This window comes from Cicer arietinum, chromosome 2 (genome assembly GCF_000331145.2).
Source record: "Cicer arietinum cultivar CDC Frontier isolate Library 1 chromosome 2, Cicar.CDCFrontier_v2.0, whole genome shotgun sequence".
In the NCBI taxonomy this organism is placed as follows: Eukaryota; Viridiplantae; Streptophyta; class Magnoliopsida; order Fabales; family Fabaceae; genus Cicer; species Cicer arietinum.
Genome location: NC_021161.2, coordinates 27500075 through 27516995, shown reverse-complemented (window position 1 = coordinate 27516995; position 16921 = coordinate 27500075). Strand labels below are relative to the sequence as shown.

The 16921-nt window shown below is 31.2% G+C and overlaps 1 pseudogene; it reads right to left on the bottom strand.

Moving 5' to 3' along the window:
* Positions 1-9491, bottom strand: part of LOC140919401 (uncharacterized) — a 14566-nt pseudogene extending 5075 nt beyond the window's left edge.
* Between the last annotated feature and the right edge of the window lie 7430 nt (positions 9492-16921).

The window sequence follows — 16921 nt, the reverse complement described above, 5'->3', positions numbered from 1 at the left end:
TACAGCGCTTTGAATCAAAAGCGCTGTAATAGGTTCCGTTATTTTTAAAATATAATTACAACATTGCTTGTGTTTAGCAAGCGCTGTAAAATGGGCGCTGTTAAATGTCATTTTTGGCGTAGTGTGTGGATGATCTTATATTCACTAGGAATAATCCAAGATTATTTGAAGAGTTTAAAAAGGTCATGGCGCTTGAGTTCGAGATGATTGATGTTGAGCTCATGTCATACTACTTAAGCCTAGAAGTAAAGCAATACGACGGCGCTTGGAAGAAAGTATATTTATTTCTCAAAAAAACTATGCGAAATAAGTTTTGAAGAAATTTAAAATATTTGATTGCAATCCCGTGAACACACTAATGGAGAGTGGATTGCAGTAGTCAAAGTTTAAAGATGGATAAAAGGAGGACCCTTCTTTTTTTCAAAAGCCTCATTGGAAGCCTAAGATACATAACATGTACAAGGCCTACAATTTTATATGTGGTTGGAGTAGTGAGTCGTTTCATGGAAGCTCCTATTACTATACACATGAAAGTTACTGTGATAACGTATGTAGCAGCAACATTTTGCACTTACCATTAAAGTTACTGTGATAGCGTATGAAAGTTACTGTGATAGCGTATGAAAGTTATTGTGATAGCGTACTTAGAGGATACTCCGGTACCTAGAGCTGTCAAGAAAGCCCCCAACACCAATGCCCCCTTAATTTTTTTTTTTCTTTCAAAAACCTCTAATATTAGGCCCCATATCAAATTAATTTTTGTGAAATTTAGGCCTATTATTTCATGGGGCCCAAGGGAGGGGGCTCTGGGGGCTTATAGGCCCCAAATATTTTGTTAATTTTGAGATTTTTTCTTAAAAAATTTTCGAAATTTATTTTGTTCGAAAAATATTAAAAAATATATTTTTTTTTTAAATTTTGTGAGAAAAAAATTTATTAAAAGATAAATCATTTATATAAAGAAAATCAAAATTTTTTTATTCGTAAAAAAATCGGAAATTTTTTATCGAAAAAAAATCAGAAACTTTTTGTAGAAAAAAATCGAAAATTTTTTATCGAAAAAAATAAAAAAAAATTTATCGGTGAAAAAATCGAAAAACTTTATTTCTCGAAAAAAAAATCGATTTTTTTTAAATAAGTGGGCCTATGGGCCTACTATGCCCACAAAATTTTAGGGGGCCTTTAGTGTGGGGGGCCTTATTTTTTGGAGCCTGTAAAATTATAAAATTTTTTGGCCCCTTCAATATGTGGACCAGGGCCAATAATTATGGGGCTTATCAAATTGAGAGTTCTACCTGTACCTAAAAGGTACGCTTGATTATGGACTATTTTACTCTTCTTCTAATGATTTTAAACTCTTTGGATTCTGTGATAGCGACTTTGCGGGAGACATTGATGATAGAAAGAGTACTATTGGCTTTATCTTTTTCATGGGGGACTGTGATTTTTCGTAGAGCTCAAAGAAACAACATTTAATCACACTTTCAAGAAAGAAGTGAGCTTAAATATGTAAAGATTTAAGATCAAGTTGTAGATATTTTTACAAAGCTGTTAAAATTTGAAGATTTTCAAAGGTTAAGAGCAAGACTTGGAATGAAGAAGAAAACTTCAAATTAAGCGGGAGAAAATTTTATTAATAATTTGTAATTAGATAAGTCTAGAACCATATAGAATTTCTATATAAAACTCTTGAAGTGCTTTAATTATAGAAAAATGTGGGATGTATCTAGAAGTGGATATTAATTAAGAAGCTCCTTGAAATGTATTTAGAATTATCTATTTGTAGCTATAAATACCCCTTGTACTTAACATTAAACATTAAGCAAATTATAAGTTTTCTATTAGAAATACTTTCTTTCCTCTAACAAAAAAAATTCCAAGTGTACATGGAAGAACAAAACCGAATTTCGAAGCCTATTGACTGTGCATTCAGAGGGAACAATAATAGTGTTGCCATCGATAGAAACAAAAACACCCTAACCACTGTTCAGAAGGTTCATCAATGAGCTGGTGGTTATAACATTACAGGACATCATATAGATGATGTTACTATGGAACAAAATGAGGTGGAACAGATGATACAGAATGAGCAGAACTGAAACATAGAGGCTGCAAACCTAAATAGATTCAAACATATGAAGATTAAATCTAAGCAAATGATGGACTATGAAAAAGAAACGACATGTCTTATTAATAAGGCCAATCGAGCACCATGAATATCTTATCTGGAACTATTGAGGGCTTGGGATCCTTCGCACTGTTAGATCTCTTAAGAACCTAGTGGTTTTTCAGCACCCACACTTAGTGTTATTAATGAAAACAAGAAAACCGAGAAAGAATTATTCCACCTAAGGAACATTGGTAATATGACAAATGTTGTAGAAATTGATTGTACAATTCTTACACCAACTGACTTATTTTTTGTGGTTTCTATATTATTCTATATAACTCAAAAATTTGGGTGAAACCCCTGTGATACTAACATTGTTCACAGTTTCAATCATACTCTTAATAATAAAGGTTTTGTTGACTTAAGCTTTGATGGTCATCCCTATAAATGGGCCAACAATCAAGTGGCTCAAGATCACATTGGGGTAGATTAAACAGATTTTTAAGCAATTAAGATTGGTGCATGACTTGTCCAAATAACAAAGTCTTCCAATGGTGGAAGAGGCTTGAACCACCAATCACGGACTGGTTCTTAACAAGCTACATGAGTGTATGAATTTCATGTTCAGATTGGGGAAAATAAACTATGGAAATGTTCCTAAGATGATTAAGAGGATCCAAGAGAAACTCAGTGAGATGCATGCTAAAATTCATTATAAGGAAGTTGTGAACAGGACAAAGGAGTTAACTACTATTTGAGTTGGACTAAATTCTTGAAAATGTAGAAGGTTGGTGGAGCCAAAGCGCTAAAGCTTTGGGGATTCATAATGGGGATAAAAATACTAGTAAATGGAATAGAAGGAAAAAGATTGAAGAAATTATGAACAATAATGGAAGGTTTACTAACAATGTGAAGGATATTGGGAAAATTTATATTAAGAACTTCTACAATATCTTTGAAATGAGTAACCCTTCTAATTTTGAAGAAATTAATCAGGCGATGAAGAGTAGGATAAATGATGTGACTCAAAGTCATTTAAGTCAACCTAAAGTCTCTCATTATGAATCGTGTATCCTCTATTCCTTTTTATGTGTTGTTAATGTTGATTATTATGACCTCGAAATAATCAGAATATATCAGTTTTTAATCAAATTAAAGCAATATTACATACACAGCGGAATTATAATGCGGCATACACGATTAGCAATTAAAAGTAAAAAGATAAAGGATAGAATGCACCAATATTTATCCTGGTTCAGTTGTCAACGAGACAACCTACATCCAGTCCTGACAATCCAACTGGATTTCAGCTTTTTCTCCAATAGAAAGAATTGTGAATTGTTTACAGATTGTCCAGTTTCCTCGAAACCTATCTATCTCTCACAATCTCTTTCCTATTGCTCACCCCTTGATCCTTGTAGTCAATCAGCAGACTCACACAAAATCAAAGTACGACTCCTTCTTGATGAGGCCTCTCACCCAAGAAGATCGCCACCAGTTTCTAGCTAGATTTCTAGCAGTCGTTTTCTTTACAAAGTATTTATTTCAAACAGAATACAAGAAGTAGTAAAAGAAGTCTTCAATCTTGAACAATGTGTCTTCTCACGAATCTGGTTATTCAATGATGGATTATGAGAACATTGTCTTTTCTCTCAAGAATACTTTTTCAGCTCTTTCAATGATTATGGATAATCTTTTTGGCTTTGATCTGAAAAAGCAATATCAGAATGTTAACAATGTGTTGTATTGTCTTAATGAGAGTTTATGAGTGTTTGTCATTTTTCATGAATTGTTAATGAGAGTTTGATTGAAAACAGTTTATATAGTTTCTGAAAAACACCTAATAAATCGATTTGCCAATCGATTCATTAAAGTTATAAAATAGGTCTAATCGATTTGCCAATCGATTATCGCGGGTCTTGTTTTTCTTGAATCTTGAAACTACATAAGCCAATCGATTTGTCAATCGATTCTTTAAACAAACTCTTTTCAGTGATTATGTTAAGACTTATATGCATCGATTTCATAATCGATTGCAGGTGTTTTGTTCAAAGTAAAAATCACACCAATCGATTACTTAATCGATTTATTAAGTCTCATAATCGATTTACAAATACTCAGAATCGATTTGGCCACAAGCTCAAAGTTCACTGTGATTTCAAAAAGGTTCTTTCAATCGATTTGCCAATCGATTGTGTTCAAGACAGTGACTTAGCTATTTTGATGTTAATCGAAGTGCCAATCGATTTGTTTGTATTTGCCTGAAAAGTTTTTACCTGATATTTAGTTCAATCGATTTCCCAATCGATTGCAACCAAACTTAACATGATTGAAATTCACACAATAGATTGTCCAATCGATTGTGTTTGTCACAGGGTATGTTATTTTTCAAATATTATCTAAGCAATCGATTTGCCAATCGATTACCCTAGAAATTGGATTCTCACTGTGACTTGATCAATTGATTTGCCAGTCGATTGGTTTCAATCAGTTTTACTTTGTGATGTGTACAATCGATTTGCCAATCGATTAGCCTGTAAAACAGGGTGCCACTGACTTGTGCAATTTTCATTTTTAATAGTGCCAGTCGATTGCTTAATCGATTATACAATCAAAAACATTTATGTTTCCTTACACCCTTGTTATGAAATCGATTTCTCAATCGATTTACTCAGTCAATAATCAACTTATGTTGATTTCTTGTGTTCCAAGCAATTTGTATCAAGTGTGTAGGATTGGATTGTTGTTCCTGAAATTTTGCTCAATTAAAATGTTAGATTTATCATATGATGTATGAACATTGTATGTTTGTTAATTATGTCAAAATTAGGATTCAAGGACTAAAGTCCAACAGTTAAATGGTTCACCATCCTTTACTCTAAACCTAAAAGAGGTCTTAGACAAAGATAACTCCTACCCCTACCTTTTTATTTTATGTGCTGAGATTTTTCTGGATGTCTTATCAAAGCTGAAGGAAGTAGTATTATTCATGGCATTAATATTGCAAGAAATGCTCGGACAATATCTCATATTTTTTATGTCGATGATAGTCTCCTATTCTATGATAAGAAAAATGTTAGGATGAGATTTATTTTGAATCCAACTTTGGTTTCTAATTTGATCATAGTTACTGAATTCCTTTATTGTATTAATATCGAATTCTCTTTATTATTGTTGCCCTAATTCTCTTTATTATTGTTGCCTTAATCCAGGCGCTTGAACTTGTGCACAACATCTATTGTCTGAATTTTACTGTATTTTTCACCTCTTTTGAGTCTGAATTTTGCTTTGGTGTCTTCATTAAAGTTATAGCTATGGATCTTATATTTAATTTCCAACTACTATGACTTCATTTGAAAATCTACAGCTCCAGATATAGTTAAAATACTCTACATAGGTTGTACTGATTTTACACAAGAATTCAATTTTTCACTAAAACAACATAGATCTACGATAAATACCTACTTAATTAGGGAAATAAGCATACCATTAAATTCAAGAACTAAAATTAAAAGACTATATCAAGTAACTTCCAATATTAGTTAATTACTAAGATAAAATAAGATAATTAAAGACTAAAAATAATAAAATATATATATATGATGAAGAATTATCGGTAAGCGTAACATTAATGGATGAACTTAAATTTAACACAGCCTTTTCCATTTTACTGTCGCAAATGGTACATGGGATAGTAAAAATTCCTGGATACTTCAACTTTTGAGGCATATCATGGGTTGTTTGCAGAACTTGTCATCGTCTTGGCATGTATGTACTACATTTATTAAGATCTTTTTCTAGATTTCAAACTTTACCACTTCTTAATTAAATAAAATAGCATCACTGAGGTCTTCAATGAACTAAATATTGGAACATATAACTTAAACAAACTCCATTGGTTGTGCAAATTTGTTAACGTAGATTTTAGTTTTGACAATGAATCTATCACAAACATCAACAAATTAATAAATGTTTAATGTGGGGTTTTGAACAAGTTTAAAAGAATATATATGCATACATTCAAAGAGGGAGCAAATTTTAATTACGTACAAATTTCATTTCATTTTCATGAAGAAACTACTTTGTCAAGGCATGTGTGAATGAAAACGACGATGAATGAATATAAACACAAGTAAAAACGATAAATTTTGATGAGAAAATATTGTCAACAGTCAATAACAAGAGATCATATATTCAGTGCAATAGAATGACAAAAGTTAAGTTAATGTAAACGTAAAGACATTTAACATAAAATGCATAAATGTGAAGTATAGAATTATTGAATTTGATAGCAAATCGAAATACAAGAAATGTAAATGCAATGAAAAATATAAAGAAGGAATCACAAATTTATAGAACTGTAAATGACTCAATTGAAAGAGCTTTGGATGAAATTGATAGAATCTTAAATTGAATGGAAAGTAAGGGTAATCATTAAATTCAGTGAATCATTTGCCATTATTTGTACACTCAGATTTCTAAAAAGACAAGCAATCCCAATTATAAAGCCTTCAGCGGATAGTTATAGATAAATTGTCTAATTCGTCATCCGCTTTAGTTGTTGACAAATAGAAAGTTAAATTTTAAATTGAAAAAGTTAAATTATAGGAAACGTAAATAGAAAGTTAATGAAAAGAATGCAGAAAATTTAGATGCAGAGAGATAAAAAGCTTGAAAAGTAAATGAATGTAAAATGTAAAGCTCTTAACTAATATGGCTGAAAGTTACATATATTAGATACTTGAAAGTTGGCAAATTGCATGAAGTAATAAATGAAATTACATTGAAAGGAAATGACTAGAACTTAAAGGTTAACAGAAAAGTAAATGAATGGAATTTAAAGATAGTGGACGACATACTTAGTGTTCTATCAAACTTTAATTTGATTTTAGTTTTAGAAGTAGGCTTCAGAATCTAAGTATCTGATCTGAGCTCCTTTGTAGGAATTGCTATTTATTGAAGAGTAAAAAAATTTCCCCCTTTAGTGACAAGCCATGTATGTGGTAGTTACTGTTGCTGAACAAAATTTCAAACCGAATGCACTTAGCTCAATTGATAGTGGAAATGAGTGATTTGATTTCCACATAATACAAAAACGTGCTAATTTTTAACCCCTAGGTCTTAGATTTGATTTCCACATAATACAAAAATGTGCTAATTTCAAATCGTGTGAAATAGGGGAGCGAGAGATTCACGAGTACAGTGACGACTGGTGGGGACAAGTTGTTATAGTACCAGATAGTGACACTCCAGAACATCAACAAATTGATGATCTAGACTGAAAGAGAATGATCACAAGGATGATCTTCAACATTCATGATCAAAGGATTATCAAAAGAAAATATGTCAGATACTTGACAATGACTCAATTTTCATCATATGATACTTGTTCATTCAAAATATTTCATAGAAGAAAAAGGCAATGTTCAATTAATAATGATTATGAAAAGCTTTGAACACATCAAAAAAAGTATTTAATGAAAAATCCATTCTAACGAGAGTTATTATAAATTGATGTAAATGTTCTCTCAATGAATGGATATAGGATCGAACTGCAATATTCTCTCAATGAGAGTTAGAATCTTTAAGACAACCCAATGTCAATTCAGACTCAAATTAAATATTATGTAAGTCAACTCGATAGTGGCTACAACTCTTTAACTAACAAGAGGTACCTTACAAAGGTTTAAATTTGTAATCCTAAAAGGACGTTTGTCAAAATATTGAGAAAACTAGAAAGGTGTGTAAATCATAAGAAAATCTTCAATTATAGTTTGAGCTATAAATCATAGTTTTTTTTACTGAAATTCTTGAAACACTAATAATTGTGTTCATTGAGCACTAAAGTTGCAATCCAACTCGAAATTATGTGAAATTGTAGCTTCACTTATCTAAGAAAATGAACATTGAAATTTTTTTTGTTTGATGTTACTTTTATCAAAATTATGTTTGTATCTTTGAAATTCATCAATGACAAACTGGTTAAAACGATAGTGCTTCAGTAAAGAAGAGTAAGTAAACCAATGATAAAATTTAGAAGACTAATTAAAATTGAAGTTCATCCAATTATTAGTGCAAAATCTTGGTAGTCTGGTGAAGCATTGCAACATTTTTTACCTAACAAAATATGGAGAAGTTTATTAAATCTCCAATAAACTATATTGTTTGTTTTTGATGTGCATGCACTCTATTAGAAGAAGTTCTCAAGCATGGAAAGTGTGCTTAAAAGCTTTGTTATGAAGCCTTAATGGTTGAAGGTTTGAGAAATTCATCCAAGTAAATGTCAGAGGATACAATAGTGTGTCTTTAATTAAATTCAAGATCATTTGAAGGCTTATATTCTGAAGTGAAGTTAGTTATTTATCTGACTGTTTATCATTTGAAGCATTACTCGGATGATCACTGGGTTTATCAGATGAAGCGAAGTTAGTTATTTGACTGCTTATATTCTGAAGAAAAAAAAAACATAGTTATCATGTAACTTGGATCATTTGAAGGCTTTTATCTTTGGCCGTTCAAATAACCTAATCTAATGTTATTCATATTGAACAACACACATCCGCAATCATCTTGATCAATAATATTATTTTAGATTAAGGTTGTACGCCAAAGAAAATGACAAAATTATCTATTTGGAAGAACATTATCTAATGCGTCATCTAATCCATCTATTAGAAAATTTAAGTGTATTCACCAATTCAACTTCTATTCAAGTACATTTATCATTTGGTCAAGAAAAATCATACCCTCTGATGAGTAAGTTTGTTAATCCTTTGATTGCAAAGTTTAAAGTTGTCCAATAATCTACTAAGAAGAGTTTTCTTATCTTTGATACACTTCATCTTTGGATCCTTTGGAGAACATCTATGTGAGAACAAAAAACAGAAGTAGATGATGGCATACAACCAAATTCAACTTTGCATCAGGTTAAAAGATCATCTAAACTATAGCGATATACACTCTGATAAGACAAGAGTAAGGACAAAAGTTGTTGATTTATCATCATCATTTGTTCTTGGTCAGATACTATGTAATTTATTTTAATTATCAATTCGTTTTATACTTAATTGATTTTGTCTTATTTGCTTGTGTTGTCAAGATCTTTTTCTTTAATTATCAATACCTTTGATGTCAATGTCTATGTAAACCTTTGATGCCAATGTCTTTCTCTCCTACTATAACCTTGAGCACAAGGTAGTATCAAGAAAAAACATTGTGAGACTTGTGAATCATTCAATCTAAATATCTTATAACGGGAGTCTTATTTGACAATAAGATCAAAGAAGAGTTGGAGGACCTACAGTCTTATCAAAGATGTCTATCTTTGGTAGATTACATCTTCATCCTTATATTCATAGAAAGCCCATTCAGACAAGTCCATGACAATAGAGAATGAAAACTTTTTGCATCTCCTTTTCTTTAGGGTAATCGAACAAGTTGGGAAGAAGGTTGTCGAGTAGAAAACTTCTTCATCTATCAGTCTGAATAACTAAAAAGAGAGACATTCAATGAGGGATTTATTTATTATGTATTAGGAATTTGGTGATTCAAACTAAATATGTAACTTACTATTTGCATAACTTGTTTAGAAAGCCTTAGAATTTTTTTTTTTTTAATTAAACCCATTTTTATTCTTATAGCTCTTTTATAATAAGAATTAAAATTGTAATATAATATGTATTTATTACTGTTGTAATTAATATAAACTATGAATTGAATATTGAAAAGTTTTTGTGTGAGGTAGAAGCTATGTGTTTTCAAGAGGTGGCCTTGGCTACCCCATTTTTTTGTGTATGAATAAGTTTGTATATTTGTAAATAATATAAACATGAATGTAGCAAAATTGTCACTTGATTGATAAATTTTTTCATTTTTCCATGCCACTTCTGGTCTCTACAATAACTATAGAGAACTTTGAAAGCCATGAAAATTATTAAGACATGATTTATAAATAAAATAGATAATAAGTTTCTTGCAAATAAATAAGTTGTTTACATAGAAAAAGTTATTGGTATCATCACCCAAAAAAAAAACAGAGATAGGTAATCTTTCTACTACAACATTACCTTATATAAATTTGACTCTTTAAAACATGGTCGTTAAATCATGGTCGAATTCAATTTTCCTAAATAATTACTATCAGTTTTTTTCCTTGATGATACTTTAATTTAAATTTTATATAAGTAAAAGTTATTATAAATTTGTTTGTTTGTTTATTTGTTTAATTTAATACATTTATTTTAAAACGATATATTTTTTATATATTTGTCCCCCTCGTTATAAGAATGCTAGCTTCGCCTCTGTTTTTGTGTTTGATTTCTTTTAGTTTATTCTTTCGACATCCTTAGATTGAAATTTTTAAATTTTAATTTGTAGAGTTACTGAAACTTGAAAAATGAAAAGTTTAATATAATCTAGAATTAAATATATTTTTAGTTCTCATAAAATTTCAACCTTTTAATTTTAGTTTTTATAAAATAAAAATATAATTTTTAGTTCTTACACAATTAAACAAAGAATAGTTTTAATTCCAATTGAAACAAAATATGTTTAGTTGTCCTCTAACTTTAAATTTTTTTAATTTTATTTTTACAACCATGTGTATAATATTATAAAAGGGCCCTCCACAAAAATTTAAAATTTTTAAACTTTGGATAAATTATATGAATTTTTTAAAACTAAAAAAATCTATGATTAAAATATGGACATAGAAATTGATTTTTGAGCACTTTTTTTGTGGAGTGACTTTTTATATTGTTGTAAACATGCTTGTAAAAATTAATTCAAAAATATATGTTTACTGAACTGCATACATGATTATTTTATTGGGACCAAAAGTTGTATTTTTATTTTATAGAGACTAAAATTAAAATATTAAAATTTTAAAGAGACTAAAAATATATTTAACTGCATAATAAAAAGGTTCGGATTGTATGAATTTTTCTTAAGTTTATTTGCCTCAGATGATTGATTTAACTTTTTTTACTTTTATTTTTTTATGTTCTTTTTGTTCATCTGTTTTTCTATCTCTCTACTTATCTTTCTTTTCACATGATTTTTTTTTCTGCCTCTTATATTTTCTCATTTCTCTTTCCTATGACATTTTCCTTTTCAATTGTGTTTTTTATTCTTGCACAATTTTGATGTTATATTAATTCATTTTTTAAAATTTAAATTATTATTTTCAATCTGGTATCATCTAGTTATTATTGGTATCCTTTCTTAACGTTAAAACTGTTCTTCGTATGTTTGATTAAATAAAATTGTTATTATTGTTATTTCAAAACCATAAGAGGAAACCATTTGCAATTCAGTCAAATATGAAGTAGCATTTTAGAATTTCTTTACAAATAGCATAGTTAGAAAGCAAACTTGCATCTATGATTTATGGTGTTAACAGAAATAATAAGATAGGAATAGGATTTAAAGAAACAGTTATTAAGTCTAAATTTACTCCTTCTAATGAGATGTATATTGTCTACTCTAAGAAAGGTCACAATAAAATATTTTGTTCTATGCTAACAACATGGAAAGATAAGAAACCTTTCAGAACTAACAAATCAGGACCCTACCAAATTTGGGTACTCAAAGATAAAATTGTCTATGATGCAGATGTTCTTAGCAACCAAATTGAAACGTCAATCATAGTACCAGAACAATGGATGCTCGCGACATATGATGGTAGAAAGCTCTATGTTCCAAGACCTAACTTTGACCGACGGAGGCTTAGTGACTTTTGGAGGAAAGTAGAAAGCCAGATAATTAGACACCACACAGTTGGTAACAACTCCCTTACTTCTATTTATATTGTTTTGTTAGTTAAGGGACTAAAACATAATCTATTGAGCATAAGTTAATTAAGTGACAAGGGTTATGATATAGTCTTTAATCAAAAGTCGTGTAGGACTATAAGTGAATCTAATGGGTTTGTATTGTTTACTGGCTAAAGACAAGGTAACATTTATAAAATAAATCCTCTTAACTTAGAAAAACAAGATGTTAAATGTTTTATGTTTGTGAACGTTGAACAACTGATTTGGCATAAAAGGTTGGACCATGCCAATTTGAGGTTAATCTCAAAGTAAAACAAATTCCAACTTGTTAAAAGCCTACCAAATCTTAAATTCAAACCAGAAGTTCTTTGTGAGGCTTGTCAAAAAGGAAACAAACAAAAAATTATTTTTCTCCTAAAAAAATTGTTTCCACAAATAAACCTTTTAAACTTTTACATATTGATCTTTTTGACCAAATTCAATCTGCCTTCGTAAGTGGTAAAAAATATGACCTCATCAAACTTTTTGAAAACTTCTGTGAAGAGAATTATATTTTACACAATTTCTCCTCTCCTAGAACACCTCAACAAAATAGTGTTGTAGAAAGGAAAAATTGTACTCTTCAAGAAATATCTCGCAACATGATGCATGATATGAATGTTGATAAGCACTTTTGAGAAGAGGTAGTAAATACTACATGTTACATTTAGAACAGAGTATATATCAGACCTATTCTAACAAGGAGACTATGTTCGTAGAGGAGTCAATATATGTTAATTTTGATGACATGTAGCTTGACCTTAAAAAGTTAAAGCTAGCTAAAGTTACTGCAGGTTCTGAAAATCTAGAGGAAACATAAAAACTAAAGGAAGCAGGAAAATAAGAGGAATCCAGAAAATTAGAGGAACTGAACAAAATAGCTGAGGATAAGACTAACATTAGAACAAGTCAAGATCCTCTAGAATTCAAAATTGGATGGAAGTGAAGGTGCAAACACAAGAGAGGGGTTGAATTGTGTTTACCTAAGTTGGATTTTTTTAATTATTTATTCAAGAGTTGTTTCAAGTTTGCTTATTTTCTTAGAATAGAAGCAATAGCAATCAGACTTAAAAAGTGCATAAGTAAAGTGACATAAGCAAATTTATCATAGTTCACCATCAACTTGGTAGCTACTAATGTCTTAAGATAACTCGTCATGGTTGCAAGCAATAGTAGTTTCAATGTTCTGGAAGCGAGTGTTGACAGAAGTGGTCATATTTTCGAATTGAGTTTGAAAGAAGGTTTGGAAAGAATCAAGGTGAGCCATGAACATTTGATTGGAGATATAATCATCATCAGAGGTTGTATCCTCGTCATCTTCATCAGCCTGGGCAGCAACATTTGAGGGTCCAGCAGTGTCTTCCTGAGCAGCATCAGATGGTTGATCATAATCACCTTTATGCACAAAAGAGTCAAGTTGCTCATTCCATACTATCCGCATGCTAGGCAGGACGCCCAGATCCAACATATTTTCTTTTGTGGGTGTATACATGACTTCATCAGAGAAGTCCACCCCAAAGTGTTCCAAAATCCGGGAAACTTCCTTTGCATATGGTAATCCAATTGCCTCTCTGGATCCAAACATGACAGATTTCACAAAGTATGCCCAATTTAGTTGACAACCTTCATACATGAAATTCATAATTTGTAATTCAAACTCCAAAATTTGGGAGTAATTTCCAGCCTTTGGAACCAGAATGTAGCTAAGGAAATAGTGCAAAAGGCGATTATCAACGGTAAGATTTCCCACTCCATACCGTTGCTAGGCATATTTGGACCCAACCTGAGTCCGCTTTTGTTCCATTGTGCGTCTGTCAAACCGACATAGGGCAACATACGCATCATACTTCGAGATATTAGCCCATTCACACAAGTTGTTGGGACAAAACGTTTGACCTTTAAAAGGAATGTTCAGAATTTTGCCTATGGTTTTGGTATTGAACCGAATGATTTTTCCCTTAACTCGAGATACCAGCATTTTTCCATCTTGGATGAGATTGCAATAAAAAACCTAACTAAGTCAGGATAAACAGGACCTTTGTAACCTATAAACTCTTCAACATGTTGTGCTTTGAGCAACTCAGGAAACTTAAAGGCAGAGAAAGAGTTTAAAGTACCATATTTTGGAAAGATAAGGCGCTTGTCGGAGTAGAATGTGCGAAAATGATCAATTTGTTCCGGTGTGTGTAGAAGTCGGGATAAATCTATGATGTTGGGATTTCTTGTTCGTTTTCTTGAGGGACCCACTGTTGCATGCTTGGTTCTTGGTCCTCGTTTGCGGGCATCCATGGTGAGAAATGAGGTTTTGGTGAAAAATGGGTTTGAGAGAAATGTGAGAAATCTGATGATAAATGCCAAGAAAGAAGTAAGGATTGATGTAGTTTGCAAGGTTGGATGAATGGGTAACTGAGTGAAAGGAGGATGGACGAGATTTTGGGAGATGAGAGGAGAGGCTACAGTTGTGTATTCGAATACCAAATGTAAAATAACCTTAAAAATATGAAACAGCTTTTATATCTGGGCAAACACGCGAAGGTGTATTCGACTACACCTAGTTGTATTCGAATACACATTGTTCTGGGAACGTGTATTCAAACTACACATAAGTTGTATTCGAATACAAGATTTCTGAAAAAGTATGTATTCGAATACAGACATTTGTATTCGACTACATATGCAAATTTTTGCTTAAAAACTAAATTTTTATGGAAATCTCAACATGTAATGCACAAATTCATATATCAAGAAACAATAATCATCAAGGAATTTTATTTTAACAACTTTAAGATGAAATTTTTGAAGAGCTTGTGCATCAAAAATGTGTGTTTGTGTCAATGGATTTACATTTAGGTCATTTTCGCCATCCTTCAACTTATTCTAGTCCATTTAAGGTTTTTAACCAATCTTGTGCATCCAATATGTGTGTTTGTGTCATTGGATTAACATTTAGGTCATTTTCGTCCTGCATAGGCTTATTCTAATCCATTTAGGGTTTTTAACCAATCTTTTGCATCCAATAAGTGTGTTTGTGTCATTGGATTAACAATTAGGTCATTTTTGTCCTCCCTAGGCTTGTTGTAGTCCATTCAGGATTTTTAAACAATCTTGTGCATCCAATAAAGGTGTTTGTGTCATTGGATTAACATTTAAGTCATTTTCGTCATCCTACGACCTATTCTAGTCCAGTTTTGGTTTTTAACCAATCTTGTGCATCAAATACGTGTGTTTGTGTCATGCGATTCACATTTAGGTCATTTTTGTCATCCCTAGGCTTATTCTAATCCATTTAGGGTTTTTAAACAATCTTATGAATCCAAAAAGTGTGTTTTTGTCATTGGATTGACATTTAGGATATTCTCATCCTCCCTAGGTTTATTCTAGTCCATTTTGGGTTTTTAAACAATCTTGTGCATCCAAAAAGTGAGTTTGTGTCATTGGATTAACATTTAGGTCATATTCGTCATCCTTCGACTTATTCTAGTCCATTAAGGGTTTTTAACCAATCTTGTGCATCCAATACGTGTTTTTGTGTCATGGGATTCACATTTAGGTCATTTTTATCCTCCCTAAGCTTATTTTCATCCATTTAGGGTTTTTAACCAATCTTATGAATCCAAAAAGTGTGTGTCTATCATTGGATTAACATTTAGTTCATTTTTATCCTCCCTAGGCTTATTCTAGTCCATTTAACGTTTTTAAAAAAAATTGTGCATCCAAAAAGTAAACTTTTGTCATGGATTAACATTTAGGTCATTTTTTGTCCTCCTTCGACTAATTCTAATCCATTAGGGTTTTTAATCAATCTTATTCATTCAATAAGGTTGTTTATGTCATTGGATTAAGATCTAGGCTATTTTCGTCATCCTTCGACTTAATCTAGTCCATTTAGGGTTTTTAACCAAACTTGTGCATCTGAAAGGTGTGTTTGTGTCATTGGAATAACATTTAGGTAATTTTTGTCCTCCCTGGGCTTTTTCTAATCCATTTAGGGATTTTAACCAATCTTATGAATCAAATAAGTGTGTTTGTGGCGTTGGATTAATATTTAGGCCATTTTTGTCCTCCCTAGGGTTATTCTAATCCATTTAGGATTTTTAACCAATCTTATGAATCCAAAAAGTGTGTGTCACTGGATTAACGTTTAGTTCATTTTTGTCCTCTCTAGGCTTGTTCTAGTCCATTTAGGATTTTTAAACAATCTTGTGCATCCAATAAAGGTGTTTGGGTCATTGGATTAACATTTTCATCATTCTACGTCTTATTCTAGTCCATTTTTGGATTTTAACCAATCTTGTGGATCCAATACGTGTGTTTGTGTCATGTGATTCACCTTTAGGTCATTTGTATCCTACCTAGGCTTATTCTAAAAATTGTGTTTTTGACCAATCTTATGAATCCAAAAATTGTGTTTTTGTCATTGGATTAACATTTAGGTCATTTTCGTCCTCCCAAGGCTTATTGAAGTCCATTTAGGGTTTTTAAACAATCTTGTGCTTCCAATAAGTGTGTTGTGTCATTGGATTAATATTAAGGTCATTTTTGTCCTTGATCATAGCATTTAGGCACATGTTTTTAGCTTTTTAGTTTGGTATTTTAAAAGCTCTTTATAGCTTAGATTAATATTTTTAGCTTGTTTCTAAAATTTGGGTTGAATTCGAATTATAATTTTATTATTTGTATTTTAATTTTATTATTTATATTTTGACTCTTTCTCGCTCTATAGGTCATAAGTTGAGCCCTGGATATCGGATTAGCACATATGAGCAGGCGTTGGAAATATAAAAATCTGAGCTACAAATTTCGTGTTGGAAGGAAAGACCAATTCCAAACTTTGCTGGGCTGAAATTGCAAATTTCGTAATCTGGATATTTGTAATAATTTTAATTAGCGGGCCACTTGTTTTAAACCCTAAAGTCCAATAACGAGTACTATATATTGGCAGCTTTGTTTCTTTTCTAAGACGAAAAAATTAGGATTCAAATTGCTACAAGAAATAAAT